This window comes from Salvia splendens, chromosome 6 (genome assembly GCF_004379255.2).
Source record: "Salvia splendens isolate huo1 chromosome 6, SspV2, whole genome shotgun sequence".
In the NCBI taxonomy this organism is placed as follows: domain Eukaryota; kingdom Viridiplantae; phylum Streptophyta; class Magnoliopsida; order Lamiales; family Lamiaceae; genus Salvia; species Salvia splendens.
In genome coordinates, this window is record NC_056037.1 from 707,301 (window position 1) to 726,057 (window position 18,757).

The 18,757-nt window shown below is 37.9% G+C and overlaps 1 non-coding gene and 1 pseudogene across 1 annotated transcript; one reads left to right on the top strand and one right to left on the bottom strand.

The window, feature by feature from the left end:
* The first annotated feature begins 353 nt into the window (after positions 1-353).
* Positions 354-16,961, top strand: LOC121809352 (annotated as a pseudogene).
* On the bottom strand, positions 11,327-11,433 carry LOC121810147. The gene has a single exon (XR_006052405.1). It is a non-coding gene; the product is annotated as a small nucleolar RNA R71 (small nucleolar RNA).
* Positions 16,962-18,757: the final 1,796 nt, after the last annotated feature.

Sequence of the window (18,757 nt, forward strand, 5' to 3'; positions counted from 1 at the left end):
TGGTTGGTCTGTATATGTGCTAAGTATATTGGTATGTGATATTGTTTGGTAGATGTCATGTGGAATTCTTGATGCTATGGAAACGTTAATTCAAAATTGAGAAGGAAATAAGTTGAAATATTAAAGTGTATGATTAGAAAGTGATTAAATGAAAGTTAAGTGATGGAATTGAAAAATGATGTGAGTTAAGGAGGATTTGTTTTGATAAAATTTGAAAGTCATCAGTTTAGTCCTTGACCGATTTCTTCGAAAACATGAAGAGTATTAATCAAAGTACTAAGCTATTATCTTGTATAATTTAGAGATTATATTAGTTAAATGTTAAACTTAATATATGGATTAAATCATGAGAATAAAATAATTGGATATAAGATTGACTAGAGAGTTGTTTTAGTATATTCACATGATAAGGAATATATATGGTTGATTAAAGCTAAGGGGACGAAATCTTGGAGATGTTGGAGATGTTTTGATTTCAATATTATCTTGAAATTTATAGAAAACTCTAGAAAAAGAAAGTTAAATGTGGCTATTAGAAGTTATGCCACTTGTACAATTTTGAAAGCCATATATTATAATGAGTGGATGCTATTTATATTGATATATATATTTAAAAAAACTGGACCCTCAACCTTATGGAAGGGGAGAAAAACTCACGGTCACCATGAGAGAAAGAAACCGTGAGGTTCAAGCTCTAGCCTCGTTGTCGATTTTCGTTGTATCGATCGTCCGATTGCATAAACCTTGATAAATCAAGTAAGCTCTTTCTATTTATACTTTTTTTTACAGCATGAAATTGATGAAACTTTGAGATGGGGTTTGGAGAATTATGTCCAGAATTTGATGGAGTAAAGGGTGTTTGGAATTTTTGATTAATTGATGAATATGTGCTTAATGAGTAGGGTTTATGGTATGTAGAATCTATTGAACTCTAGCACAGAGATTACATGAGAATTGAAATTATTGCTTAGGGTTCATGGTCTTTATGATTAAATCTGCAGGTTAGATCAGATCTATGGTTATTGTGATGATTAAATATAAGTGGAAATAGAATTTGATATAAAAGTTTGAATCGAATTATACCCCCTATTTTCAACGATCTGTTACAAATATTTCGGCATATGTAGAACTGTGAAAATTATGGTTTAACAATTTTTAAAACCCCTTTGATGAGTCTAGTAACGCCCTGAATATTTTGGAGAATTTTGGAGTTCGTTTAATACATCAATAAATTGTTATAAAAATACATCTATATCTGTCAGAATTTTCGTAACACAGCCAGTTTTTCTGTGTTTTATCTGAATTATTCAGAGTGCTTGAGGTAGAGGTAAATTTGATGAAGAAATTTCTAAATTGACTATAAGGTATCTAGTTAGTGTTTGAAATTTATAAAGAATTTACAAGTACTTTTAGTATATTTAACAATTGATCTGAAAATGTTGCCAGAAACTGTTTGCTTTTGGTAGTCTGTGGGAAAATGGTGATATCTCTTAAATCATTAGGGGATTTTGAATAAATCTTGTTGGATTATAAACTAGACTTCTTTGGGTATTTTTAAATGTCAAAGATAGTCTCTATATTCTTCTTAATGAAGGTCGAACATTAATGATAAATCAGTCCAGTGCAGTGGTTATGTTGAAGATAAATAAAGAATTATAGAAATACTTTACGTTTTACATATAGAATAATATTTAAGAATAGATGAGAGAGTCTGGCTTATATGCAAAATTATATTCTCTATGCATTAATGTATATTACAATGCTATCAAGGTAGCTACGCCCAATTATTTACCATGTCAAAGAGTAAGGGGTTGGAAGAAAAAGAGTCGTCGAAAAGGAAAGGTTTGGAAGTAAACACCATCCAGGTAGCATGCTCAGCACTTAAATGGCTTATGTACTTTTAGGTGATAATTAAATGTCCTTATGTGCTTTATGTGTTTATATGCGAATATGTAACTCATGAATTTTATGAAATATGATTAATTATGGAAGAAGAGACTTATGAAGTAAACTATGAGGATATAATGAATTGATGAATGAGTTGATGACGAAAGATTAAAAGGGAAGAGTATGAGTGTGACTGTGAAGATGGTTATATAAATGTGGAAATGGGTGTTAAGACGAATGTGATAAATGATATATGTTGATGAGATGTATGCAAATGTGATTACATGTGATGATGTCTGATCTATCTATCTGTGATGAGATCTGATTTGTCTGTCTGTGCTGATGTATTAATATCTTAGTAAATTATGAGTAATTATGTGATAAAAAGACTTATGAAGTAAAATATGAGAATATGATGAACTATTGAATGATTTGGTAATGAGATGTGAAAAGGGAAGAATATGATTGTGACTGTAGATAATATGGAAATGAGCATTAAAGTGGATATGATAAATGATATATGATGAGATGTATACAAATATGATTAAATGTGATGATGTCTGATCTATGTGTTTGTGTTGATGGGAATCTGGGATGGTTTTGAGAGTGTTGGAATTAATCTGTTGATTTGATATGCTATGTTGTGAAAAGAAGTTGTTGATCTGATCTGTATGCGTTGATGTGTTATGCCGGAAATTGTCAGATATAAAGTATATTTGATTGTGTTTACGCCCCGTGCTTGAGTGTATTATGTGGGTACAATTGGCATGCCATAGGACAGCACCGCTGCATTATCTGTGATCTCTCGTCTTCTGGATAACCGAAGCGAGGATTGGCTGTTATCTGATGGGCCCTATCTGATCTGTCTGATATGCACCCTAATGGGTGGTCTGTTCCCGGGATTATCTGTCTGCACCCTAATGGGTGGTCTGATTATCTGTCTGCACCCTAATGGGTGGTCTGATTATCTGTCTGCACCCTAATGGGTGGTCTGTGCGGCGTCCTCTCGAGGACCATGACCGCGTCTGTACCTGATTCTGTTTCTGATCTGGTCCGCGTACCCTAGTCTGTCACTAAGCACAAAAAGGGGCTATTCGTGAAATTCTAGGATGTGTTGATCAAATATACGTGACGATATATGAGTTTATGTGAAATATCTGTTATAATGTGTTAGGTTAATATCTTATACATGAAACTGGATTTTGATATGATATAAATATTGAAAATCCGAGAACTTGCGGAGAATAGTTATGACATAGGTGAAGGATTCGTATTACCATACACTTTATGTGGGTGAAGTTTGGAGATTTGATGTTGTGGGTGAAGATTTGAATGTTAGTATGTGAATGTTGATATGCTCGGTTACTGAATAAGTAAATTGCCAATGAGGTAAAAGTAATTCGAAATATTTGGCTATATATGTTTGGTTATGTAAAATTGTTGGATTGATATCCTACTAGTTATGAAGCGGTTTGTGATTGTGAACCAGGTAAATACCATGAGATCAAGAAATGATGATTGTTGATAAGTTCTGGAATTGATATTGCTTATTGTTGGTTTCTGGGCATGTGTTGGTTATATGGGAAGTGTTGACCAATATATGTTACAAATTAGCCAATATATGTTAAAAATTAACGAGACAATAATATTATGATAGATGTGGTAATAACGGGTAAATAAAATAATAATATGAATTTTTTAAGTTGCATGACTATTTTTGCTTGTAGAGAATTTTGGCTAAAGTGTTGAGTGTGCTACAGGTTAGTCAACATTGGAAGTACCGGTGGAGGTTTCTTTCATGTGTGCTCCAGCGCTGCATCCTTAGAGGGCCACTGAGCTTTGTTACCGATAGATTTTCGAATGGTTAGTTGTGGCATGTTAGCACTAAATATTATACTAAGCTACTTCCGCTATAATTGTAAATATTAATTATTGATTTAAGGATTTGTTTTTGAATGGTTTAGAAAAGGAAAATTTTAAATTGCCATACTTTATGGTACCGGAATTGCGACATCACCTACTCGACCGGCGGACGTTCGGGTGGGGGTGTTACAAGTTTTGGTATCAGAGCCTAGGTTTACGCGTTCCTAGGCTTCTGGTTGGGTTCAAGTTAGTTTAAACACATGCCACAGAATATTGAGTCGTTATCACTATCAGTGACCCGATGCAGCTGCTACCATATGTTGATATAGAAGTTTGTCAAATGGAGATTTGACACACTATATATAGTACGGGATAGGAATTCCCGTGTGACCGAGAAATTAGTTATATGGGACTGGCCACCCCATATAGCTTGAATCTCGGTAGCGTCATTTTGGGTGAAAGATTAAAAAGCTTTAAGAATGATGATATTAGAATTGGTCAAGAAGAGATGATATTGCTTGTGATCTATATGTGTTGGTTTATGAATAAGAATGTGATAATGTATGTGATTTGCATAAATGGTGTGATGGGTGGAAATGATACACGATATGTGATGTGATGTGAGGGATTAATAGGTAATATGTGGTATGACGAAGGATTTGATCAGCCCTATGCGGGTGCATTTTGCTTTGCACACATACTTGTGTTTATCGCTCAGCAAATTTGGGCAAATAAGTGAAAATATTTGATAATGCCGATTATAATATATTTGATGATGTGTATATGATTATCTGTGAAGTAGCATGTGGATAATATATATGTTTGAAAGGTGATATTGTTTGTGTTAAGAAGGTAAATATGTGAATTGGTTGTACTTGATATAGTTGAAAATGCGTGCCCTTAAATGGGTTATATGTGTTATCGAGTCGAGCTATGTGTTGTGGATGAATATATAAATTCTGTATGGATTATATGTGTGTTTGGAATCAGGCAAAATGAATTATGATGTGATGTGACAAAGATATAAGCTAAGTATTTGTCCATGATAAAAGATATGGATACAAAATGTGATCTGACTAGAAATGTGAACTCCGTAAGAACTATGTGCGCGCTCAAAGACGAGCTAAACGAATATGGAAATTTAAATGAGGATTTATAAACTGAATGGAAAAATGAAAATGGGTGCATATATGTGATAATATATATGTTGTGAGATATGAGAATGTAGGTGATTTATGTGTGTTTCGATTTAAGAGAATGTCGGTTATAGCAATATGTATATATATTTTTATGTAAGAGCGTTGTTGATTGGTATATGTGTCACGATATATGATAATAAATGTGATTTGTAAACGTGTTGGCGTGTGGATAATGTGTTATATTCTTTAAATTTAACTTGACAATCTGTGTAGACTGTTGTCAAGTTGTGGATTTTACTATGTATCATATTCTATGAAGTTGGTGAGTTGATATGACTATGACTTTGGCAAGTTCTAGGAAATGAAAGATAGAATAAAGAAGTTATACCAGGTTATAATAAATTAATGATGTTATATGAAGATACGAGGGGCGTGTAAAATTAGAAGATTATAGAGATTAGATGACATAGTACGATAAATGTCTATAACCATTTAGATCATGTAAAATTTTGAGGACAAAATTTTTTAAGGAGGGTAGAGTTGTAACACCCCAAAGAAGTGACCTTAGTCGGAAATTGTTTTTCCGATTAGGAAACCGGAGAATCAGGACTCTTGTCGAATAATTCGATTTTGAAAATAGTGGTTGGATATGTGAAAATGTGGTTGGTCTGTATATGTGCTAAGTATATTGGTATGTGATATTGTTTGGTAGATGTCATGTGGAATTCTTGATGCTATGGAAACGTTAATTCAAAATTGAGAAGGAAATAAGTTGAAATATTAAAGTGTATGATTAGAAAGTGATTAAATGAAAGTTAAGTGATGGAATTGAAAAATGATGTGAGTTAAGGAGGATTTGTTTTGATAAAATTTGAAAGTCATCAGTTTAGTCCTTGACCGATTTCTTCGAAAACATGAAGAGTATTAATCAAAGTACTAAGCTATTATCTTGTATAATTTAGAGATTATATTAGTTAAATGTTGAACTTAATATATGGATTAAATCATGAGAATAAAATAATTGGATATAAGATTGACTAGAGAGTTGTTTTAGTATATTCACATGATAAGGAATATATATGGTTGATTAAAGCTAAGGGGACGAAATCTTGGAGATGTTGGAGATGTTTTGATTTCAATATTATCTTGAAATTTATAGAAAACTCTAGAAAAAGAAAGTTAAATGTGGCTATTAGAAGTTATGCCACTTGTACAATTTTGAAAGCCATATATTATAATGAGTGGATGCTATTTATATTGATATATATATTTAAAAAAACTGGACCCTCAACCTTATGGAAGGGGAGAAAAACTCACGGTCACCATGAGAGAAAGAAACCGTGAGGTTCAAGCTCTAGCCTCGTTGTCGATTTTCGTTGTATCGATCGTCCGATTGCATAAACCTTGATAAATCAAGTAAGCTCTTTCTATTTATACTTTTTTTTACAGCATGAAATTGATGAAACTTTGAGATGGGGTTTGGAGAATTATGTCCAGAATTTGATGGAGTAAAGGGTGTTTGGAATTTTTGATTAATTGATGAATATGTGCTTAATGAGTAGGGTTTATGGTATGTAGAATCTATTGAACTCTAGCACAGAGATTACATGAGAATTGAAATTATTGCTTAGGGTTCATGGTCTTTATGATTAAATCTGCAGGTTAGATCAGATCTATGGTTATTGTGATGATTAAATATAAGTGGAAATAGAATTTGATATAAAAGTTTGAATCGAATTATACCCCCTATTTTCAACGATCTGTTACAAATATTTCGGCATATGTAGAACTGTGAAAATTATGGTTTAACAATTTTTAAAACCCCTTTGATGAGTCTAGTAACGCCCTGAATATTTTGGAGAATTTTGGAGTTCGTTTAATACATCAATAAATTGTTATAAAAATACATCTATATCTGTCAGAATTTTCGTAACACAGCCAGTTTTTCTGTGTTTTATCTGAATTATTCAGAGTGCTTGAGGTAGAGGTAAATTTGATGAAGAAATTTCTAAATTGACTATAAGGTATCTAGTTAGTGTTTGAAATTTATAAAGAATTTACAAGTACTTTTAGTATATTTAACAATTGATCTGAAAATGTTGCCAGAAACTGTTTGCTTTTGGTAGTCTGTGGGAAAATGGTGATATCTCTTAAATCATTAGGGGATTTTGAATAAATCTTGTTGGATTATAAACTAGACTTCTTTGGGTATTTTTAAATGTCAAAGATAGTCTCTATATTCTTCTTAATGAAGGTCGAACATTAATGATAAATCAGTCCAGTGCAGTGGTTATGTTGAAGATAAATAAAGAATTATAGAAATACTTTACGTTTTACATATAGAATAATATTTAAGAATAGATGAGAGAGTCTGGCTTATATGCAAAATTATATTCTCTATGCATTAATGTATATTACAATGCTATCAAGGTAGCTACGCCCAATTATTTACCATGTCAAAGAGTAAGGGGTTGGAAGAAAAAGAGTCGTCGAAAAGGAAAGGTTTGGAAGTAAACACCATCCAGGTAGCATGCTCAGCACTTAAATGGCTTATGTACTTTTAGGTGATAATTAAATGTCCTTATGTGCTTTATGTGTTTATATGCGAATATGTAACTCATGAATTTTATGAAATATGATTAATTATGGAAGAAGAGACTTATGAAGTAAACTATGAGGATATAATGAATTGATGAATGAGTTGATGACGAAAGATTAAAAGGGAAGAGTATGAGTGTGACTGTGAAGATGGTTATATAAATGTGGAAATGGGTGTTAAGACGAATGTGATAAATGATATATGTTGATGAGATGTATGCAAATGTGATTACATGTGATGATGTCTGATCTATCTATCTGTGATGAGATCTGATTTGTCTGTCTGTGCTGATGTATTAATATCTTAGTAAATTATGAGTAATTATGTGATAAAAAGACTTATGAAGTAAAATATGAGAATATGATGAACTATTGAATGATTTGGTAATGAGATGTGAAAAGGGAAGAATATGATTGTGACTGTAGATAATATGGAAATGAGCATTAAAGTGGATATGATAAATGATATATGATGAGATGTATACAAATATGATTAAATGTGATGATGTCTGATCTATGTGTTTGTGTTGATGGGAATCTGGGATGGTTTTGAGAGTGTTGGAATTAATCTGTTGATTTGATATGCTATGTTGTGAAAAGAAGTTGTTGATCTGATCTGTATGCGTTGATGTGTTATGCCGGAAATTGTCAGATATAAAGTATATTTGATTGTGTTTACGCCCCGTGCTTGAGTGTATTATGTGGGTACAATTGGCATGCCATAGGACAGCACCGCTGCATTATCTGTGATCTCTCGTCTTCTGGATAACCGAAGCGAGGATTGGCTGTTATCTGATGGGCCCTATCTGATCTGTCTGATATGCACCCTAATGGGTGGTCTGTTCCCGGGATTATCTGTCTGCACCCTAATGGGTGGTCTGATTATCTGTCTGCACCCTAATGGGTGGTCTGATTATCTGTCTGCACCCTAATGGGTGGTCTGTGCGGCGTCCTCTCGAGGACCATGACCGCGTCTGTACCTGATTCTGTTTCTGATCTGGTCCGCGTACCCTAGTCTGTCACTAAGCACAAAAAGGGGCTATTCGTGAAATTCTAGGATGTGTTGATCAAATATACGTGACGATATATGAGTTTATGTGAAATATCTGTTATAATGTGTTAGGTTAATATCTTATACATGAAACTGGATTTTGATATGATATAAATATTGAAAATCCGAGAACTTGCGGAGAATAGTTATGACATAGGTGAAGGATTCGTATTACCATACACTTTATGTGGGTGAAGTTTGGAGATTTGATGTTGTGGGTGAAGATTTGAATGTTAGTATGTGAATGTTGATATGCTCGGTTACTGAATAAGTAAATTGCCAATGAGGTAAAAGTAATTCGAAATATTTGGCTATATATGTTTGGTTATGTAAAATTGTTGGATTGATATCCTACTAGTTATGAAGCGGTTTGTGATTGTGAACCAGGTAAATACCATGAGATCAAGAAATGATGATTGTTGATAAGTTCTGGAATTGATATTGCTTATTGTTGGTTTCTGGGCATGTGTTGGTTATATGGGAAGTGTTGACCAATATATGTTACAAATTAGCCAATATATGTTACAAATTAGCCAATATATGTTAAAAATTAACGAGACAATAATATTATGATAGATGTGGTAATAACGGGTAAATAAAATAATAATATGAATTTTTTAAGTTGCATGACTATTTTTGCTTGTAGAGAATTTTGGCTAAAGTGTTGAGTGTGCTACAGGTTAGTCAACATTGGAAGTACCGGTGGAGGTTTCTTTCATGTGTGCTCCAGCGCTGCATCCTTAGAGGGCCACTGAGCTTTGTTACCGATAGATTTTCGAATGGTTAGTTGTGGCATGTTAGCACTAAATATTATACTAAGCTACTTCCGCTATAATTGTAAATATTAATTATTGATTTAAGGATTTGTTTTTGAATGGTTTAGAAAAGGAAAATTTTAAATTGCCATACTTTATGGTACCGGAATTGCGACATCACCTACTCGACCGGCGGACGTTCGGGTGGGGGTGTTACAAGTTTTGGTATCAGAGCCTAGGTTTACGCGTTCCTAGGCTTCTGGTTGGGTTCAAGTTAGTTTAAACACATGCCACAGAATATTGAGTCGTTATCACTATCAGTGACCCGATGCAGCTGCTACCATATGTTGATATAGAAGTTTGTCAAATGGAGATTTGACACACTATATATAGTACGGGATAGGAATTCCCGTGTGACCGAGAAATTAGTTATATGGGACTGGCCACCCCATATAGCTTGAATCTCGGTAGCGTCATTTTGGGTGAAAGATTAAAAAGCTTTAAGAATGATGATATTAGAATTGGTCAAGAAGAGATGATATTGCTTGTGATCTATATGTGTTGGTTTATGAATAAGAATGTGATAATGTATGTGATTTGCATAAATGGTGTGATGGGTGGAAATGATACACGATATGTGATGTGATGTGAGGGATTAATAGGTAATATGTGGTATGACGAAGGATTTGATCAGCCCTATGCGGGTGCATTTTGCTTTGCACACATACTTGTGTTTATCGCTCAGCAAATTTGGGCAAATAAGTGAAAATATTTGATAATGCCGATTATAATATATTTGATGATGTGTATATGATTATCTGTGAAGTAGCATGTGGATAATATATATGTTTGAAAGGTGATATTGTTTGTGTTAAGAAGGTAAATATGTGAATTGGTTGATACTTGATATAGTTGAAAATGCGTGCCCTTAAATGGGTTATATGTGTTATCGAGTCGAGCTATGTGTTGTGGATGAATATATAAATTCTGTATGGATTATATGTGTGTTTGGAATCAGGCAAAATGAATTATGATGTGATGTGACAAAGATATAAGCTAAGTATTTGTCCATGATAAAAGATATGGATACAAAATGTGATCTGACTAGAAATGTGAACTCCGTAAGAACTATGTGCGCGCTCAAAGACGAGCTAAACGAATATGGAAATTTAAATGAGGATTTATAAACTGAATGGAAAAATGAAAATGGGTGCATATATGTGATAATATATATGTTGTGAGATATGAGAATGTAGGTGATTTATGTGTGTTTCGATTTAAGATGAAGGAGTATATTTTCTAGGTGACTTCTTTTAACTCTTAGTTAGGTAGTTTAGTTTTCACTTAAGCACACACGTTTTATAGGACTTACCCCGAAGTTGTCGAGAGGTCTCGCTTTCGGTTATAGGAATATATTGTGCTTGTTGTATTTTCTGTTGTGTAGGTAAAATTTAAAAAAAAAAAAGAAAGAAAAGTGAATGCACACACGATCACAGGGTACACCACCGTTTGGATTACTCTGTTATCAAAGAAGAAGGGTTAGAGGTACTTCAGTTGAGATCTTTCCGGACTATCCGAGCCCAATCAGAAATAACCGGCTTTTTGGTGAAGAAAGGGAGGATAGACAAGAGTCAGACGGTGAATCAATGGCTGAGAACAATGAGATTCCACCACCTGTGGTGAGGTTTGGCGACACTCTGAGATCGGGAATTGAGTACCCAGGGGAGTGTGCCTACGCAAATGACAACGTCAACATTCCACCTCACTACATCAGTTTGGTGAATGGAGGAAATCTTTTTCATGGACGGGATGATGAAGATCCGGTGAGCCATTTGAATGCCTTCTACGAGCTGACAAACTCTCATAGACCTCCAAATGTGGAGCATCATCGAATTAAGAGGGCCCTATTTCCGTTCTCATTGAGGGAGAAGGCAAGAGCGTGGTATGACTCATTACCGGGCTACAACATAGCAACTTTCCAAGAGTTGAAGTCGTTGTTTCTTGTGGAATACAACTCTCCAATGAAGATTGAGAAGTTGAGAGAGGAGATCACCTCATTCCGACAGAAATATGATGAGTCCTTCGCGGAAGCTTGGAAGAGATTCACGGAATTGATAAGAAAATGCCCAAGTCACGGACTAGCTCCGGGGCATGACCTTTTGAAATTCTACAAGGGGCTCAACAGTGAAGGCACGGGATTGGTGACTGCAGGTTCGAATGGGAACCTAGATGATCTAACTCACGATGAGGTGAGGGCTTTGTTTCAAAGGCTGGCCAACAATCAACGGAATTGGCACAATCCAAGGCGAGGGGCTGATAGAGCAGGAGATACATTTGGTGCTACAAAGGATGCGGAAAGAGTGACCGCAATTGAGGCTCAACTGGCGGACATTAGCACTCAAATGTCGTCGATGACAAAGGCAGTTAAATCTCTTCAACTGACTCCTCAACCCCAAGCAGTGACCGTTATGAAGTGTGGGTTGTGTCAAGGTGGACATCATACTGATCAATGTCCAAGTCTTCAAGGACCACCTGTGGAAGATGTGAACTATATTGGCAACAATCGCCAAGGGTTCAATCAAGGCAACCAATACAACAATCAGCAAAATTGGAGGCCTCAACAAACGGGATGGAATCAAGCTGGTCCTAGCAACAACTCGGGTAATCAATGGAGGAACAACACTCAACCCCCGGGTTATGAGAAGAGGCCAACCGTTGAGGATCAATTGGGACAGATTCTCTCTTTTATGACTAAGAGTCAAAAGGAGAATGAGAATTTCAAGGAAAGAACAGTGGAAAAGTTTGGACAGATGGAGGCGACAATGAGGAATCTTGAGACTCAAATTGGGCAGCTTGCCACGGCATCACACACGAGGATTCCTAACACTATCCCGAGTAATACTGTACCTAATCTGAGAGGTAATGAACAGTGCAAAGCAGTGGTTTTGAGAAGTGGTCGTGAGTTGGATTCGACACCATCAATGGACGGCCAAGGTACTTCCGTCATCTCACACGCAGGGGCGGATGAGATGTTAGGCTTGCATTCCTCGCACGCAGGGGCGGACGAGGCATGTAAGGGAAGTCCCGCGTTGGTGCAGGGTGCCCAACATGGTCAAGAACAGGCTGCATCCGGCAGTATGGAAAATGGTGTAGAATCTGAGTTAAGCGAGAGGATTTTGGCAGAAAAGAAGGGAAAGCAGAAAGTAGAGATGGGATCAAAGGGACAGCTGATGACAAGTCCGGCATTAGACCCGAAAAGCAAGTTCAACTTCCCTGATCACATTCCTCCTCCACCATATCCACCGAAGAGGAAGAAGAGAGCTCCAAAGGAGAAAAGCTTCGAGTGGATGATGAACGTGATTCGAAAAGTGAATGTGGATGTATCGTTGGTGGACCTCTTCACTAATTTCCCCAAGTTCTCCAAGTTCTTCAAGGACATGATGGCAAACAAGGAGAAACTTCAAGACGAGGGAATAGTGGCATTGAGCATGAATTGCTCACAACTGATTTCGGGAATGATGCCCATGAAGAAGAGGGATCCGGGAAGTTGTGTGATTCCTTGTGAGATAGGCAACACAATTTTCACCAAATGTCTATTGGATCAAGGATCGGGGATCTCACTGATGGCGTTGAAAACAGCACGTGCCATTGGACTGGAGAACAGAATGGAGCCCATCGACATTGCTCTACAATTGGCTGATCACTCCATTGTGAAGCCCACTGGAATAGTAGAGGATGTTTTGGTCAAGGTAGACAAATTTGTCATCCCCGTGGATTTCATAGTCTTGGACATGCCCGAGGACAAAGAGGTACCAATTCTTTTTGGTAGACCATTTCTTGCCACGGGAGACGTGTTGCTTGGGGCGAAAGACAACTCTGTCACGTTTAGAATTAATGGTGAGCAAGTGACCATTAATGTGGAGAAAGCGATGAAGCATCCTAGTGATGCAAAAGCGTGTTTTAGAGTGGATGTCCTTGACAAGTGCATCTTTGATAAGATGTGTTGCTCGGCTAGAATGGAAGGAAGTGTATATGATAAGGGGAGTTTGGAAAGAGACTTTGGTTCGACAATCAAAGTAGATTTTGATGAAATAGAAGATTCTCAAGTTGATCAACCAAGTCTCGAGAATGAATGTGTGGTGGATACTTTCACGGCAGATGTGAAACCTTCAATCGAAGTACCACCAAAGCTAGAATTGAAGCCACTCCCGACAAATCTGAAATACGCATTCCTTGGTGAGGGTGAATCTTTACCGGTTGTGATATCGGCGATGTTGAATGATGAAGAAGAATTGAAGTTGATAGAGCTACTGAAGTCACACAAGAAAGCTCTAGGATGGTCCATTGCTGACATCAAAGGGATTAGCCCCGCAATATGCATGCATAAAATCTTGATAGAAGATGGAGCTAAGCCGGTAAGGGAGAGACAAAGAAGGTTGAACCCACTCATGCAAGAAGTGGTGGAAAAAGAGGTGAAGAAATTGCTGAAATTTGGGATGATCTATCCCATTTCCGATAGTGAGTGGGTCAGCCCGGTGCAATGTGTACCGAAGAAGGGAGGAATAACCGTGACCGTTAATGAGCAAAATGAAGTGTTAGCAACTCGATTAGTAAACTCTTGGAGAGTTTGTATGGACTATAGAAGGTTGAACAAGGCGACAAGAAAAGATCATTTTCCGTTGCCATTTCTAGATCAGTTGCTTGATAGGATTGCGGGTTATTCCCATTACTGTTTTCTAGATGGATATTCGGGGTACAATCAGATTGCAATTGCCCCGGAAGATCAGGAAAAGACGACATTCACATGTCCTATTGGAACTTATGCCTTCCGTCGGATGCCTTTTGGTTTGTGTAATGCACCGGCTACATTCCAACGATGCATGATGGCAATTTTTTCCGATATGAATGAAGACATCATGGAGATCTTCATGGATGATTTCTCCGTCTTTGGATCCTCATTTGACTTTTGCTTAGAAAACTTGAGACGGGTCCTACAAAGATGTGAGGAGTCAAATCTCGTGCTAAATTGGGAAAGTGTCAATTTATGGTCAAAGAGGGTATAGTGTTGGGACACAAGGTGTCGGAGTTGGGGTTAGAGATGGATAAGGCTAAGATTGATGTGATCTCGAAGTTACCTCCCCCAACAAATGTGAAGGGCATCCGTAGTTTCCTTGGACATGCGGGATTCTACCGACGGTTTATAAAAGATTTTTCAAAGATTGCAAAGCCACTTTGCAACTTACTTGAGAAGGATGTCAAGTTCGTCTTTGATGAGAAATGCCTTGAGGCATTTGAATTGTTGAAGAAAAAGCTAGTCGAAGCACCTATTATTATCACACCGGATTGGTCGAAGCCATTTGAATTAATGTGTGATGCTTCGGACTATGCTGTGGGGGCCGTTCTAGGCCAAAGGAGAGACAAGGTCCTACACGCCGTCTACTATGCTAGCAAAGTACTCAATGAAGCTCAATTGAATTACACCACGACGGAGAAGGAAATGTTAGCAGTAGTGTATGCCTTTGAGAAGTTTCGGGCATATTTACTTGGCACGAAGGTGGTAGTGTTCACGGACCATTCAGCTATCAAATATTTGATGAATAAGAAAGATGCAAAGCCTCGGTTGGTGAGATGGATTCTCTTACTACAAGAGTTTGACGTGGAGGTTAAAGACAAGAAGGGGACCGAGAATTTTGTAGCTGATCATTTGTCTAGGCTAGAGGGATTGGAAGAGACGGAAGATGAAAGAAAGAAAAAGATCAATGAGAAATTTCCCGACGAGCAAGTGTTGCAAGTGGAAGCTCGGGAAACATATGTACCGTGGTTTGCTAATTTGGCGAACTACCTTGTCACTGGCATTATACCAGAAGGGTTGTCATCTAACCAAAAGAAGAAGTTTTTGAGTGACACCCGCACATATGTTTGGGAAGATCAATTTCTCTTCCGTATTTGTAGTGATGGAGTGATTCGAAGGTGTGTTGGAGAGCATGAGCACCTTCAGATTTTGTCTGCATGCCATGATTCTGTGTATGGCGGCCACTTTGGAGCACGTCGAACCGCATTTAAGGTGCTTCAGTCCGGATTCTATTGGCCATCGATCTTCAAGGATGCAAAAGCCTATGTAGAGAGATGTGACAGTTGCCAAAGAACCGGCAATATCTCGTGGAGAAATGAAATGCCAATGAATAACATTCACGAGGTGGAACTTTTTGATGTTTGGGGAATAGACTTCATGGGACCGTTTCCCAAGTCTAATGGACAACAATACATTCTCGTAGCTGTCGATTATGTCTCCAAGTGGGTGGAGGCAGTGGCCTCGGCAACCAATGATGCCAAAGTGGTGTTGAAGTTCATCAAGAATCACATCTTTAACCGCTTTGGGACACCTCGAGCTATTATCAGTGATGGAAGAACTCATTTTTGCAACAAGTTGTTTGAAAACCTCCTAGGAAAATATGGTGTCCAACACAAGGTTGCTACCCCCCTATCATCCCCAAACTAGTGGTCAAGTTGAAGTCTCCAATCGTGAGATAAAATGGGTGCTTGAGAAAGTGGTGAAGCCGTCTCGAAAGGATTGGGCTCAAAAGTTAAATGATGCTTTGTGGGCATATCGAACGGCTTATAAGACCCCGATTGGAACTTCGCCATACAAGTTGGTCTTTGGAAAAGCTTGTCATTTGCCGGTAGAACTGGAGCATAAAGCGTATTGGGCCTTGCAAAAGCTAAACTTGGATTATGATGCTGCAGCCGAGAAGAGGATGTTTGATATGAACGAAATGGATGAGTTTAGGCTTCATGCTTATGAGAGCGTTGATCTCTACAAGGAGCGTGCTAAGAAGATACATGATGCAGCCATTAAGCCTCGTCGTTTTGATGAAGGACAACTGGTCCTTTTATACAATTCTCGGCTCAAACTATTTCCGGGCAAGCTCAAGTCAAGATGGTGGGGGCCTTATGTTGTGCACAAGGTGTACCCCTATGGTGCTGTGGATATTCGAGATGAGAAGAATGACAACATTTGGAAGGTGAATGGCCAACGCTTGAAGGCCTATGTTGGAATTGAGAGTGGCATGGAGGCAAGAGAAGTGACTACACTAGTGGATCCTAGAGTGTAGAGCAAGAGAAGAAGAAGGTCGAGCCAACGACTATAAACAAAGGCGCTGATTGGGAGGCAACCCAAGTTTTTATTTTTCTTTTATTTTTGATTTCATATGTGGAGGTTTTGTTTGCTCAGTTCTTTCCTCTAACATTTATTTTGAATTGAGTGTTTCTTTGTTGTAGGTTTTGTTTCTTTTTTGTAGGAGCAACATGGAGATAGGAATGATTTGGAGCTTAGGAGGATGCACACCTGCAAAGGATTTTTACACCCACCCTCCCACCCGAATGCACTATGGATATCACGCCAAGTTTGGGGGAGTTTTCTTTCCCTTTACTTTATTTGTCTTCTTTGCATGCATTGAGGACAATGAAGCATTCAAGTTTGGGGGGTTGTGAATTATTTGTGATGCACGCTGCATGTTTTTGGGTGTATTATATGATAAAGATGTTTTGAATCTATGTAATTGACGGATGCATGTTTTATCTTCGGCTTTCTGGTTGGGAAATCTTGCTTGATTTTACTTGAACTTTGAAGCTTAGGATGAATGGAATGGGTGCATGAATTTACTTGAAAGAGCATGTTGTGATTACAATCGATTTCTTGAGTTGAGGAGAGTGTGAAAATCGCATGTCTTGTGGAAATTATTTTGGATTGATTTGCTTTATCGAGTGAAGTGCTTGCGTCCGTTTGTGTTAATGATTTGGGAGGATAAGGCACTAGGATGAACTCCATGGCCAATTGATCACATGCCTAGTCCAACAAATGATCCCCTAGAAGCCACTTTGAGCTTAATTCCCTATTGTTTGTGTAAACACTTAGCCGATCACTTAGCTACTTAAATAAGCCTCATTTTAGCCTCATCAATTGACCTTGCTACTATTTGGGTGCTAAAAACAAGTTTGAGCTTTGGTGGTTTGAGTTTGAGTGTAGGTGGTGATTTGTAAAGAGTAGACATATCTAGACTTGATGTATTGTGAAAAGAATGAAGTTCTTCTAAAAGAAAGAAAAAAAAAGGAGAAAAAAAGACGACCTCCAAATTTGCAAAAGTCGAGGTCTTACAAAAAAAAACAGAAAAAAAGAAGAAAGAATAAGTTTGATGGAATAAAGATAGAGCTTCTATTTTTGTTTGATGTAATCTTGTCTAGAGTAGATCTCAAGTTTGGGGGAGTGAAAGTTTGGTTGTAATGTGTAAGTTTTTATTGTTTGATCTTTGGAAGGAAGTGTATGGGGGAAGAATTTGGCACTCAAATGTGTAGCTTTTGAGCTCACTATCCATATTTATCCTACCTCATCCCTAGCCACATTACAACCTTGAAATAAGACCTTGGACCTACGATGGAGTACGTACTAAACAAGCCCAACAGCAGTAAAGCCCATCAGCCTAAAGCCCAAGAAAGAGTATCAGTTCGGCATGACTAAAGAGTATCAGAGTTCAGTTCGGCACGACCAAAGAGTTCGGCCCCAGCCTACAGCTCGGTAAAAGCCAACCAATCAAGCTCTACTCTCAGGTCGGCAAAAGCTGCTCGGCAATAGTTCAGCAGTTCGGTCTCAGCATCGGCAATACCGAACTGGGAGCCACGACCTCCACTACACGATCTATCTAGTGGTGGACCCATGCAGGCTCTCATGACCTCCACGACATCCACGACATAATTACTGATGATGTAAGCCGCTGCCTAGTCAGTGGCCATGCAGGATCTCATGACCTCCATGACCTCCACGACTTAGGGTGGTGATGCAAGCCACGATCTCAGTTCAATATATAAATAGAACTTGGATCTGATAGACCAGGATTTTTACTAACTCTAGAGATAAAAAGATCATCAAGCAAGTCTGTGTTGTAAGCTGTAATCCCAGATCAAGCAATACAATCTTGCCCTCCCTTCTTCCCGTGGACGTAGATTTACTTCAGTAAATCGAACCACGTAAATTTTTTGTGTCGTAGTCTTTATCTTCTACCAGCATTTACAAACATCAGAAATTCGCGGATTCATCACTGGCGCCGTCTGTGGGAAAACCAGAGAACCAAATCTGTGATAAAGCGAATTTTTGATCCTTTTTCCACCACTAAAAAAAAAAAAAATGCATACCAGATCACATAACACCCGTGCCTCCGTCCGTGATAACCACGAGGAAGCTAATCCAGCAGCCCATAGGCCTGGAAAGCAGCCTCGTGAGAAATCTGTCTCCAGTTCTCACGAAGAAGGAACAAGCCACTCCAGGAGAGATCGCACCGAGTCTTCCCAGCAGCCCGATTTAAATGAAGCTGTCAAGCTGTTCTTGGCCGAGAAGCAGGAGGAGTTCTTAACCTTCCTGCAGAAGAGCCAACAGCCGGAGAAGACAACGGCGGATTCTCCCTCCTCATCCA